The sequence below is a fragment of the Pongo abelii genome, chromosome 9 (genome assembly GCF_028885655.2).
Source record: "Pongo abelii isolate AG06213 chromosome 9, NHGRI_mPonAbe1-v2.0_pri, whole genome shotgun sequence".
Taxonomy (NCBI): domain Eukaryota; kingdom Metazoa; phylum Chordata; class Mammalia; order Primates; family Hominidae; genus Pongo; species Pongo abelii.
This window is the reverse complement of record NC_071994.2, coordinates 91385149-91397890: the sequence shown is the minus strand read 5'-3', so window position 1 is coordinate 91397890 and position 12742 is coordinate 91385149. Positions and strand designations below refer to the sequence as shown.

General features: G+C 35.3%; 1 protein-coding gene and 1 non-coding gene across 2 annotated transcripts in view; both read right to left on the bottom strand.

Moving 5' to 3' along the window:
- The window catches only part of TYR (tyrosinase), a 105220-nt gene that overhangs the window by 44997 nt on the left and 47481 nt on the right, over window positions 1–12742 (bottom strand).
- On the bottom strand, window positions 10662–10793 carry LOC129049006 (small nucleolar RNA SNORA18). Its single transcript, XR_008511712.1, has one exon. It is a non-coding gene; the product is annotated as a small nucleolar RNA SNORA18 (small nucleolar RNA).

Below are 12742 nucleotides of genomic sequence, written 5' to 3'. Positions count from 1 at the left end.
GATGGCCATCTACAAGTCGAAGAGAGAGGCCTTAGAAGAAATTAACCCTGCAGTCACCTTGATCTTGGATTTCTAGTCCCCAGAATTGTGAGAAAATAAATTTAGGTTTTTTAAGCCACCTAGTCTGTGGTATTTTGTTGTGGTAGCCCTAGAAAAGTAATATACCACCCTATAAATAATGTTTTTGATATGATTATCAGTTACTTCCTAATAGATATAATGACAGAATCAAAACACAGGGACTTTCAAGTAAGACAGAAGTGAGTTAAAGTCCTAATTTTAGTCAATTACTAGTGCTAAAACTTTGGGTGAATTATTTAATCTTTCTTTGCCTCCGCCTTCAGACTTTAAAAAAGGAAATAATTAATATTCATTTTTAAGGATTAAAGAGGATGGTTATATGGAAATGCCTTGTGTAATATCAAGCAGATAATAATGAAACTCATGACACTATAGTTCTTTCCTGTTGTCCAGACCAGCATGCTTCCTAAATTCAGACCACTGATATATTTAATGACATAAATAATGGATGATTTGTCTAATATTGTTTTATCTAACTTACATAAACTGTTCCTTTCTAATTCTTATTCTCCTAGTCAGCCCCCAGCCCCTTAAGAACTGATGACCTCCCTTCACACCTGAATAAGAACATAGAAATAACTAGATCGGTACACACTAATTTGTCCAAGAACAATACATGCATCTATACTCTATCCTGTGTCTCCATTCAGGCATAAAGGAAGGTTCCTCCCAACTCATGGCAAAGGCTCCTCTCTCCATTGGGCTTTAGATTTCACATCTCCAGTACCTTGCTGTGGCAGTCTTTTCCTTTTTCTCCTATGTCTCTTTCTCTGAATGTTTTCATTTTCAACAACATATAATCATTCTCTAATACATATCCTCTCTCTTAAAAAGAAAATCTCAAATCCTCCTTTCTTGTTCATATCTCCTTTCCTGCTTCCCACTTAAAAATGCTCCTTTTTTTGTGAAAACTTTTCAAAAGATTTGTTTAGAATCTGCTCCAGTCTGGTTCCTGAAGCTTCCATTCTACTGAAACTTTTCTGTTGCCAAGGGCATGATCATTCTTGTATTTTCAGACCCAATAGGTACTTTTCTCTCCTCATTTTATTGATCTCTTAAGAGTACCTGATTTATTTGTCCACATTTTTTTTTCTTTTTTTTTTTTGCTACTTGGCTTTTGTGGCTTAATGTCCTTGTTTTCCTTCTTCCTCACTGATCAATGACCCTCTGTCTTCTTTGCTTTTGCTGACTCATCTGTATCGGCTCATCCTTTTAATGATGGGGTATGCCAGACTGCTTCCTTTTCTTCTGTGTTTATACTCAATTCCTGTGACCTCATTCACTCCATTAATTTTAAATAATGCTAAATAATTAAGTTTTAAAACTTAAACAATTAAATAACACAAAGTGATTAACGCTAAATAGATAAGGCTAAAGCTACCAAATACATATATCTAACCTGATTCTCTCTTTTGAGCTTGATACTCCAAGATTCAACTGACTGCTTGGCAGCCTCTTTTGGGCATCTATTTGCCCTATCCTAAAAAGACCCAAAGATGTTCAAAGAAAACTTTAGTTCATTTTCTTTGCTAAATTTATTACTTACCCATCCTTTCTACTTCAGTAAACATCTCCACTCTTCTCTCTAATGCTTCTAATTATTGGAGTAATCTTTGACTACTCTTTTTTCTTTATTTTTAAAATTACTAACTACGTCTATATTATCACATAGTCCATTAACAAGCCCTGTTGGTTTTACCTCTGAAATACACAGGGTTCAGTTTTCTTTTTCCCAATAGCTCCATTGTCACCTCTGTGGTTGAAATCACTATCATTTCTCATTTAGACCAATGCAATAGAGTAATCCATGTCACTTTTGAAGTTTTCACTCTAACAGTCTATTTGTCACAATAGCCAAGACAACTTTTAAAAATGTCAATCTAAAAATTATTTCAGCACCTGGATTAAAATAATTTAAACTCTTTCCTCTGTACTGTACTTAGGGCTCTGTTGATCTCTGCTGATCCCTTCAATCTTATATTGCACGAAGTTCCTCTTGTTCACCATATTTAGCTTTTCTAGTCTCCTTTCCAAAATTGAAGCAGGACAAGCTCTTTTTTGCCATGGGACCTTTAAATGTGTGCCTTCTGCTTCCTAAAAATCTTGTCCCAGAGGGATTTCTATGGCTACCTCTTTTCTGTGGTCTCAGTGTCAAATTGTAGGTCATTTCCTCAGAGAAGCCAGCTATAAGTAGCCTATCTCAACTGGAACTTTCTCCCAGTAATTCTTTATAAAATATATAGATATTATATCACATCATAGTGCTTAACTGAATTTTGTGCTTATTTCTTTCTTTTCTGGTTTGCTTATGTTTCTCCTCACTAGAATGCAAATATTTTAATAGCAAGTTCCTTGTCTATCTAGTAACTGTGTGCTAAGAACATTGTTACATATATATTTTTACAATATCATACTAAAAATCAAAGCTGTAACTTTAGATGGCTACAAATATTAGCACCATTTTATGGCTGAGAAAAAGAAGGCTTAGGGAAGACTAAGCAGCTTGCCAGAGATTATGTAGCTAGATGTAGCAGCTTTGGGATTCAAAATGAGGCATGTCTGATGCTAAAATCTATGATCTTAATCACATGATTTACTGCCTCTTAGTCTCCTGATTTCTGGCCTTTTGATTTACTTTAGAGCTCTGTTCATCCCTTGGATCTGATATTTGGTGCTATTTCAGTGGGTCTGACATTTGGCTCTCTAAATAATTATGATAAAGATCTATCCTACAGTCATGCTGCTTCTGTCTGCCTAAATATCCTCCTGCTATGTTAAGTATATTCCACATTGCCCCCAGGATCTCCTAATCTTCAGGGCAAGAGGTTGACACACTTCCATCTGCTTTGCAGAAAACTGTGTGCCTTTGGGCACATCATCTTCTCTGGGTCCCAATTTCCTTATTTGTAAAATAAACAATTTGAATTATGATCTTGAAATTCTCCTTAAGATTTCAGCAATAATGACAAGTCATGTTTCTTTATCCCCCTTCCTTTAAGCTTTTTAAGTTATCAATATTTTAATTTAAGCAATTTAACTTTCCTAGTACTAGAATATATTAATCCTACAAAGAGCAGCTACATTGTTGTAGGAACATTCTTTAGGTTGTTCGTTATAGTACACGATGTCTTCATCACTTGATAGAAAGCAATTCAACTTTCTTAGATTAATATTTCACTCCACAACAAAATGCTATTGATAACCAGTAGATGCCTGCCTACCTCAGAGTTATCAATTATACAACAACTTAGTCTAATAAGTATGTAATGAATGTCTCCTATGTGCTAGGTTCTGTGCTAGGTGCTAAAAATGATCGATACATAGATGCTGTCTGCCACGAACCCATGATTTAGTGGGAGAGATGGGCAAACCATGAATCAATCTAACAAGCGCAGAGTGGTATAAGAGCTAAATCTAACAATAACATCAAAAAGAAAAACAGCTGTCAGAATATAGACAAGTATGACTATAATGGTGTAAATGTTCTTTGTTCTAGGGCATTAATTCTGCTTGAGAGAACAAATCAGGGAGCAGTTTTTAAAGCTGGTCACAATCCAACAGTGTAAAAAGAAACCCAGAAACAGACAGGTCCCCCTCTGCCATCCCATCTGATTGCTAGAATAGACTTTAAGACATTTTTCTGGTTTCCAAGCTTACCTACCCCCATAACCCTGAAATTTCTGCCTTTCTGAGCAAGCTTCAGCCTTGCAATCACCAGCAGGGAAGCAATCTGCTGTTCATTCCTGAAGCCCCCGGGACCTTTCTTACTGCCACCCTTCTGGTTGGACTGTTTCTGGGCTGCCAAGTTGGCAAGGCGTCTGGTTTGAAGGCATGTGGGTTAGGACAGTCTTCTTAGCAGGATGGCCCAGGGGAGGCTTGGGGAGTAGAGTAGAAGGGAAGCCTCACTGGAAAATACAGCCAAAATGTCACTCCAGAAGATGTAATTAATCTGTAGCTAAGGAGGGAGGCAGGCTGGCCATCCCTGGAGTGTATTGTTTCAGGTTTACACCTAACCTAGATTCCTACACATTTAAGAGACACGCTATGGGAGAATCAGTGAGGTGATGCCAATACTGGAGAGCATTTAGAGTACAGTGAGTAAAGAACAAAAGCATTGAATATTTTTTTAAGCCCCTTATACTTTAGCTCTTTACAGGAGCTACTCTTTGTTAATGTGTTATAGTTTATAAAGTATGAACTCAGGTTCTTATGAGGAAAGTAGTATTATTACTGCCTTTTTCTAAGTGAGGAAAATTAGGCTTGGAGATCAGCAACTTTCCTAAGATCACACAAAAGAAGCATGAAGCAGACCCAGGACATAATCACAGAACTTCTGACTCCAGGTCTCATGATCCTTCCACTACAGGATTCCTCTTCACAGTTAGAATTTAGTATCTAGACTGTGAGCTCCTAGTGGTGGATGTCATGTCCTGCCTTTTATACCTCGGTCTCAATTCCTAAGCTAGTGCCTGTCCAGTCAGGTTGACTCCTATGAGCCCCAGCCACATCAGAGTATTTAAGAATCAGTTAAAACTGCTGACCCAAGCTTCTGAGCATGCTAAATGGCACATCTCCCTACCCTTAAATTTTGGCCCAGTGTTTGTTCCTCTTCAGATTTTTTTTTTTTTTTTTTTTTTTTTTTTTGGAGATGGAGTCTTGCTCTGTCGCCCAGGCTGGGGTGCAGTGGCACGATCTCGGCTCACTGCAAGCTCCGCTTCCAGGTGCACGCCATTCTCCTGCCTCAGCCTCCCGAGTAGCTGGGACTACAGGTGCCCGCCACCATGTCCGGCTAATTTTTTGTATTTTTAGTACAGACGGAGTTTCACTGTGTTAGTCAGGATGGTCTTGATCTCCTGACCTCGTGATCTGCCCGCCTCGGCCTCCAAAAGTGCTGGGATTACAGGCGTGAGCCACCACGCCCGGCCTGTTCCTCCAGATTCTTCTTAATCCACATTTCCCTGTCTGCCTGCCCCATCTGAGCATGCTAAATTTTTTATCAACTTGTTTTGCTTAGAATGCCTCCTGCAGCAGTAACTGCACTGCTTGACTAGTGTTCAAAATAATCACTTATCCTGATAGTTCCTGCTCCCTTGTTGGAGGAAGAATATACTTTCTTTGTCTATATCCACTATACACTTTCCTTCTATTAAGCCTCCATCTAAACCTTTTATGAAGCAGTATTTAGTACCGGTTACTTAACCTCTCAGAATTTCAGTCTATTCTTCTGTTAAGTATTGACTGAATGAGTCAATTCATGTGATGCGCTTGGAATTTGGTGTGTAGTAAGCACACAATAAACCTTAGTTTTGTTTTTAGTATTTTCGTAATGTTGTAACTATTGACTGTTGTCTGAAGTTTCTTTCAACCACATACTTCTATACCTTTTTGTTTTGTTCTCTATGTATTGACTGTTTTTACACGCAAATGTCACACTAAAAAATCTACTCATTCTTCATAGAACCACCAGTCATAAAATTGTATTCCAAACAATAGTATCAAACAGCTGTTCATTGACTATCTTATGCTAGGCATAGTGATAGGTGCTGCAGATTTAGGGGTTAAAGAGGACTACTCCTGTTGTCCGTATTCTTTGGTGCTCTTTTTCGCACTTCCAAATATCCTGTCCTATTGAGCCACTATTACTGCAGAGTTACGTTTTGCTTTACATTACTTAGTTGTTGACATATCTGCCCTGGAGGAAACTAGGTGGAGAATAATAGTATTTAGTAATCACTTCATCTCCATGGTCTAATATAACACATGACACATAAAGGGTACGTAATGTTAGTTGAATTAACAGATGAAGGAATGCATATGTGCAGAGGTGTGTTTGTTTTTTTTTTCTGTATAAGCCATTCTTAAACGGGAATGTGCAAAGAAGGAAATATTTCTAAAGCCCCTTTTTTGCTGTTCTGACATTTATTGATGGTGCACCATCTAGCACCAACCCTTTACTTTCCTCCTCAGAAAGCTATGCACATAAAAGCTTCCAATCTACTGCTAAAACACGGGCAATGTGTAGCTTAAGACAAAATAGGTCACACAAAAGTGAGACGTGGATTTGCAAGAGTTAATTCCATGCAGAGAATTACCAAAAAGAGAATTTGAAGACCTGCAGAAATAAGGAGGAGCCATTGAATACATGGTTCTCGCCATAAGCAGGCCATGCTAAGCTGAGAGGGCATTTCAGAAGCTGGAGCTGGACAGAGAGAAATACAGAGTGTGTCAGGAAAAATGCAGAACCTGGAGCTCAACTGCCTAGTAGATAGATCTCTTTATTCAATCAATCTATGAGACAGATAATTCTGGAAAATATGAGTCACCAGTAATTACTTTAATAAAAATAGATAAAAGGAAACAAACACAATTTTAAGCAACCTTAAGAGTATAGGCAAATGATAACACATCCCTCTCTACCCTTTTGTATGTTTGTTTGCTTATTTATCTGTACAGTTTTGGAAATAGCCTCTATTTTTGATATTATTGCAAAAATGTACATATCCATTGCAAAAAAGTTTTAAAATTTGTAAAACACAAAATAAATAAAATTTATGCATAATTCTACCAACCAGAGGTCCATTACCAACATTTTTATACCCTTCTCACCTCTATTAATAGATATATTTGCATTTGAATATACATGCATATGCTTTTGAAATAGAATATTATTAAAGATCCTATTCTATAACCTTCCTTATTTAATAATAAATAATAAATATTTTAAAACCCAACAGTTATAAATACACATCATTTTAATGGTTACTGAATTTTCCATTGCATGCAAGAGTTCACTAAATGTATTTATAGAGTGCTTTGAGAAACGACATCAGAGAATATATTTCAACTACATTTCTTAAGTCAATTTGCTAGTTAACACACTGCAGTTGGACATTGTTATACTTTATTAATTCAACTAAACTTTGTGTGCTGGGAATTACCCTGAGCACAGAAAACTACAGATACAAAGATGTGATGGATAAAATGAGAATTGAAATTATAATTCAAGATCTTGCTAGGTAACTGGACAATTATAACTCATAATAATACAATTCTAATACAATGTCTTAAGCTCGACATAAAAGGTCAGCCCCCAAATTCTTGGAGACCCAAAAGACTGGAGTAAGGACCTTGGGGAAGTGGAGAAAGCTGCACTGACAAGGTGATGCTTGAACTATCTCTTGACTTATAAGTATAGGTGGAATCCCCATTTGCATGTACATTAACATGCCCGTTTAGGAAGAATGCAGAAGCTGAAGTGTCCAGTGAGTGGCCCACACATGCTAAATAAGTATTTATTGAATGAATGTAGAATGAATAGATAAAACGATAAAACGGAATCTTCTAAAACATTAATACTACCCTATAACATTTATATCAATTTATTGGGACCTCTAAACCCCAATAAAGCACTGTATTCCTTTGCCATGCCTACTCTGAAATCATGTAAAACCTATAAACTTTTGAGAATAACACTATTTTTGAAGAATAGGCATTCAAATTGTTGGAGAATGATAATTATTATATCATCTTATTATTCAGTATCACCTAAGTGTTATTTAAAATACTCCCAACACCCTGATAAAGGTGGTATTTTGTGATATCTATTATATAGAGCAGAGGCTCCGTGATTGGGTGGTTAACTGACTCATTTCTGAGTCGAGGTCTCTCTGACTCTTTAATTCATTACGACACTGTGCTTCCTACTCTTTATAGAGAGCATTTTAGATTCATACCTTCTTTGATTTCTATAACTTCTGAGTTGGTCAGGACCTCTTTAGAGATTCCCATTTTAGCGATGAAGAAAAGAAGTCTCAAAAAAGCTACATTATTTATCTGAACTCCCAGAAATACTAATTAACAGATTCTAAATGTAAAAAAAGTTTTCTTCCATTGGCCCACACTGCCATTAACCACTCCTGACACAATGTTCTATATGGAAAAATTTCTGAAATGCTAGTTGTCAGACTAGAGCCCTCCAGTTTATCTCCAAGGTCCAAATGACCACCTTCACCAAAGTCCTTCCACACTAGCAGGTCTATGTGCTATAAAGTCAATAAAGAGGCCAGGCATGGTGGCTCATGCCTGTAATCCCAGCACTTTGGAAGGCCGAGATGGGTGATCACCTGAGGTCAGGAGTTTGAGACCAGCCTGGCCAAATGGTAAAACCCTGCCTCTACTAAAAAAAAATGCCCAAATTAGCTGGGCATGGTGGTGGGTGCCTGTAATCCCAGTTGCTCGGGAGGCTGGGGAAGAAGAATCACTTGAACCCGGGAGGTGGAGGTTGCAGTGAGCTGAGATTGCACCACTGCACTCCAGCCTGGGTAACAGAGAAAGACCCCATCTCAAAAAACATAACAAACTAACAAACAAAGAAAACCCATAAAAAACAAAGTCAGTAAAGAGCCAAAGAAATCCCTTCTGAAATTTTATCCTGGACACTCATCTTTCTCTGAAATAATAACATATCTTTATCTTCTTCAGAAGTGTATCCACACCTGGCTCTTTCCATGCTCTTCACTATGCCAAAATATTTATAATATAATCTATGGTGGGAAACAGTATAATGTGATTTAAATTGCTCAAAAAATCTGGGTTCAAAACGTGGTATCATCTTTTAGTATCCATTTAAAGAAAAGCGAATTATTTTTTCTCTTTGTCTTCAGTTTTCTCATCTATAAAAATGGACTGCAATACCTTACATAATTGTAGTGAGACAATTTCACTATTATATTAATATGAAATATATATATTATATGTACAGTATATACTATATTATATAGTATATATAATATACTATATAATATCTATTATAGTAATATATAATATAAAATATATTAATATATTAAATTATATTAACATGTATACAAATGGACTGCAATACTTTATATAATTATAGTGATACAATTTTAGTGAATTGTAAGAATTAACTGAAATAATATTGATAATAACTTAAGCTTTTGAGGTTTTTGTTCACTGCTATAACCTATTGCCTAGTATAGTGTCAGGAGCTCAATAAGTATTTTCTAAATGAATTAATGAGTGAATAAATTCATTAAATTAATAAATATGAATGAATGATTGAATACAATATTTAAAGGGCTTAAATATTTACTGGACACATATCATATTTCTTGACATTTTGCTAGGTCCTAGCAATAAAACTATGAACAAACCAGATGTGATCCATGTAGAACTAATGGTGAACACTGTTAAGAAAACAGGCAAGTAAGCAGAGTACAGCATGATGAGGATGCACAGGGTAGACAAGAGTACATACGAGGATAAATTTAAGTGTATGAGGAAGACATTTCTTCCTGAGGCAGGTCACATCTGTAGAAGTAACATGAAAAATTTCCATCACAAGACCTGGAACTTAGTATGTTCCTAAATAGTTCTTCATACTTTCTACACCTTCTCCCACCATCCAAGTTGAAGAGCATTTATTAGGCTGATTTAATGACCCAAATGCCCTAGTCTTTAGTTTTTCCCAAATCTGATATTTGTGTAGAAACAGAATAAACAACTCTTCAACCAATTCTTTCTTTTGGAGTCTTCAACCTCCTCAAACTTTTCAACCCCATCTCCATGCCTGAAAGTTTTTTGTTTGTTTTTACAAACCTGAGAACAGCTTAGAGTCCCTTGTCGAACCTTAAACTGAATAAAGAAAAATAATTTTAACTATAAATTGAACTTCTCTATTTGTAACTTACCTATTAATCATAACTAAAAGCATGATTAAGCTGTAACTAAAAATCCCAGTAAAGACCTGCAACTGTACTAATGTATTACTGTCATTTCTTCAAAAAGAGATTATCCAGTTGTAAAGTCCAGAAAGGAAATTAGAGATTTAGAGCAATTCATTCTTTTTACAGATAGTACTACTGTATAAGAAACAAATGTTCATGACCTTAAAGCCATGAACAAATGACTGAATTAAAAAGAAACCACATGAAAAGGAATAACTTCTGAATAGCAAAAAAGTACCATTAAAACATTAAAAGATAATAACTAAAAAATATTTATAATGTTTATGACAAAAAGAACTAATTTTTAAAAATTGTGAACAACATATACAATGCAATAATAAAACCAAAATCTTTTTTTTTTTTTTTTTTAAAGTCAATAAATTTTTATTCAAGGAATTCCATGTTGTGATTTCTTCCACTGTCCATCAGGGTCACTTTAGATCCTCTAAAGAGCTGGAGTCAAAAGATATATCTTCAAGTTTGCCCTTTTTAATGAAACTGATCCAGTTGTCCTGTCAGCCCATAATTACTTTGGCTTCTGTGGTCTCGTTTTAATATGGGTATACTGATGAAGACTTCAAAATTCACCAAGAATCTTTGGGATCTAATTTCTTCAACCAATTTACTTTAGGGTCCTTTTTACTGTAGGTGGTGGGGATCTGCCTGGTTCTCAATTTGACACCCTGTCAACATGAATGAGTTCAAATCACATTCATTCCTAAGCGATCACTCAAGAATAGTACAGATGTGTGGAGTATGTCAATACCTAAGGTAAAAAAGTAGATTATCTGGTTTTTCATAACGTTTAGTAACCGTCTTTTTCAAACTTTTAGCAACTGTCTTGTAGTTCCTTCCCACAGATCTAACAATAGTCCTGTGAGTAAAGTAAAACCACAGAGTTACTCTATGAGGCGTTTCCAACGATGTGCAGGCTACAGGAAAAGCCCCATCGGGATAGACCTCAACAATAAAACCAAAATCTAATATAAAATAGCAAAGGAAGTAAATAGAAATTTCACAAAAATGAAATATAATTAATTTTGTTATTTTGTTTCTTTCTCCCCTTTTTGTATTTTCTGAATATTTTTTAGGTGGTAGGATAGGTTTTAGATAATTTTTCCCAATTGGATCCTTTATGTTTTATTTTTATTTTTATTTTTTGATTTCCAGCTTTCATTTTAAGTTCAGGGTACATGTGCAGGATGTGCATGTTTGTTATGTATGTAAATGTGTGCCATGGTGATTTGCTTCACAGATCAACCCATCAACCAGGTATTAAGCCCAGCACCCATTAGCTATTCATCCTGATGTTCTCCCTCCACCCCACCCCACTCAATAGAGAAACATAGGGCTTACACCACATTTTAAATCAAATGGACCCAACAGATATATACAGAACATTCTAACAGCAACAGAAAATGTGCATTATTGTCAAACATACATGGATAATCATATAGTTAGACACAAAACAAGTCTTAACAAATTTAAGAAGATTGAAATAATCAAGTATCTTTTCTGACCAAAATGGTATGCAACTAGAAATCGACAATAGAAAGAATTTCAAAAAATTCACAAATACATGGAAACTTAAAAATATGTTTCTGAACAACAAATGGGTCAATGAAAACATTAAAAAGGAAATTTAAAACCTTTAGAGAGGAGAAAATGAAACACAAACTACTAAAACTTATGGTATGCAGCAAAAGCAGTTTTAAGAAGGATATTTATAACCATAAATGCCTATATTAACAAAAAAAATTCCAAATACATAATCCAATGCTGTACTTCAAAAAACTGAAATAAAGGTCAAACTATGCCTAAAGTTAACAGAAGGAAGGAAATAACAAAGATCAGAGAAGAAGTAAATGAAAATAGCACAAAAGATAAATGAAGCTAAGAGTTGGTTTTTAACAAGGTAAACAAAATTGACATACCTTTATCCAGAATAAGAAAAAAAAAGAAGATGCAAATCAATAAAATCAGAAATGAAAGAGGAGACATTACAACAGATACCACAGAAATACAAAAATCATAAGAGACTACTAAGAACAACGAATTGGGTAGACTAGAAGAAAACAGATAAATTCCAAGAAACACACAATGTCCAAAACTGAATCATGAAAAAATAGAAAATCTTAATAGACCAATAATGAGTACAGAGAGTGAATTAGTAATAAAAATTCTTCCATCAAAGAAAAGCTTAGGACGTGATGGCTTCAGAGATAAGTTCTACCAACATTTAAAGAACTAATACAAATCCATCACAAACTCTTCCAAAACATTAAGTGGCGAGAATACTTTCAAACTCATTTCAGAAGGCCAGCTTTACCTTGATACCAAAGCCAAACTAGGAGAGTATGACAAAACAAAATTACAGGCCAATATTCCTAATGAATATAGATGCAAAAATCTTCAAAGAATACTAAAACACTGAATTTGACAGTGAGTTCAACAGAAAGCTGGTTCACTATCATCAAGAGGGATTATCCCAAAGATGCAAGGATAGTTAATACACAAATTTCACAGTTATATTTGTGAAAAATCACATGATCATATGATCATTTTAATAGATGTATTAGTAGAAAAAAGTTTTCAACAAATTTAATATCGTTTTGTGATAATACTCTCAAAAAATTAGGTATAGATGGAACGTACCTCAATACAATAAAGTTTGCATATATGACAAACCCAGTGCTAACATCATACTTCATGGCAAAAAGTGGAACTTCTTTTGTCTCATATCAGGAAGTAGACAAGGATACCCACTCTCACCACGACTAATCAACAAATACTGTAAGTCCTAGCCAGAGCAATTAGCTAAGACAAAGAAATGAAATGTATCCAGATTAGAAAGGAAGAAATTAAATGGCCCCGGTTTGCAGACATGATTGTACATACTGAAAACCCTAAGAAAT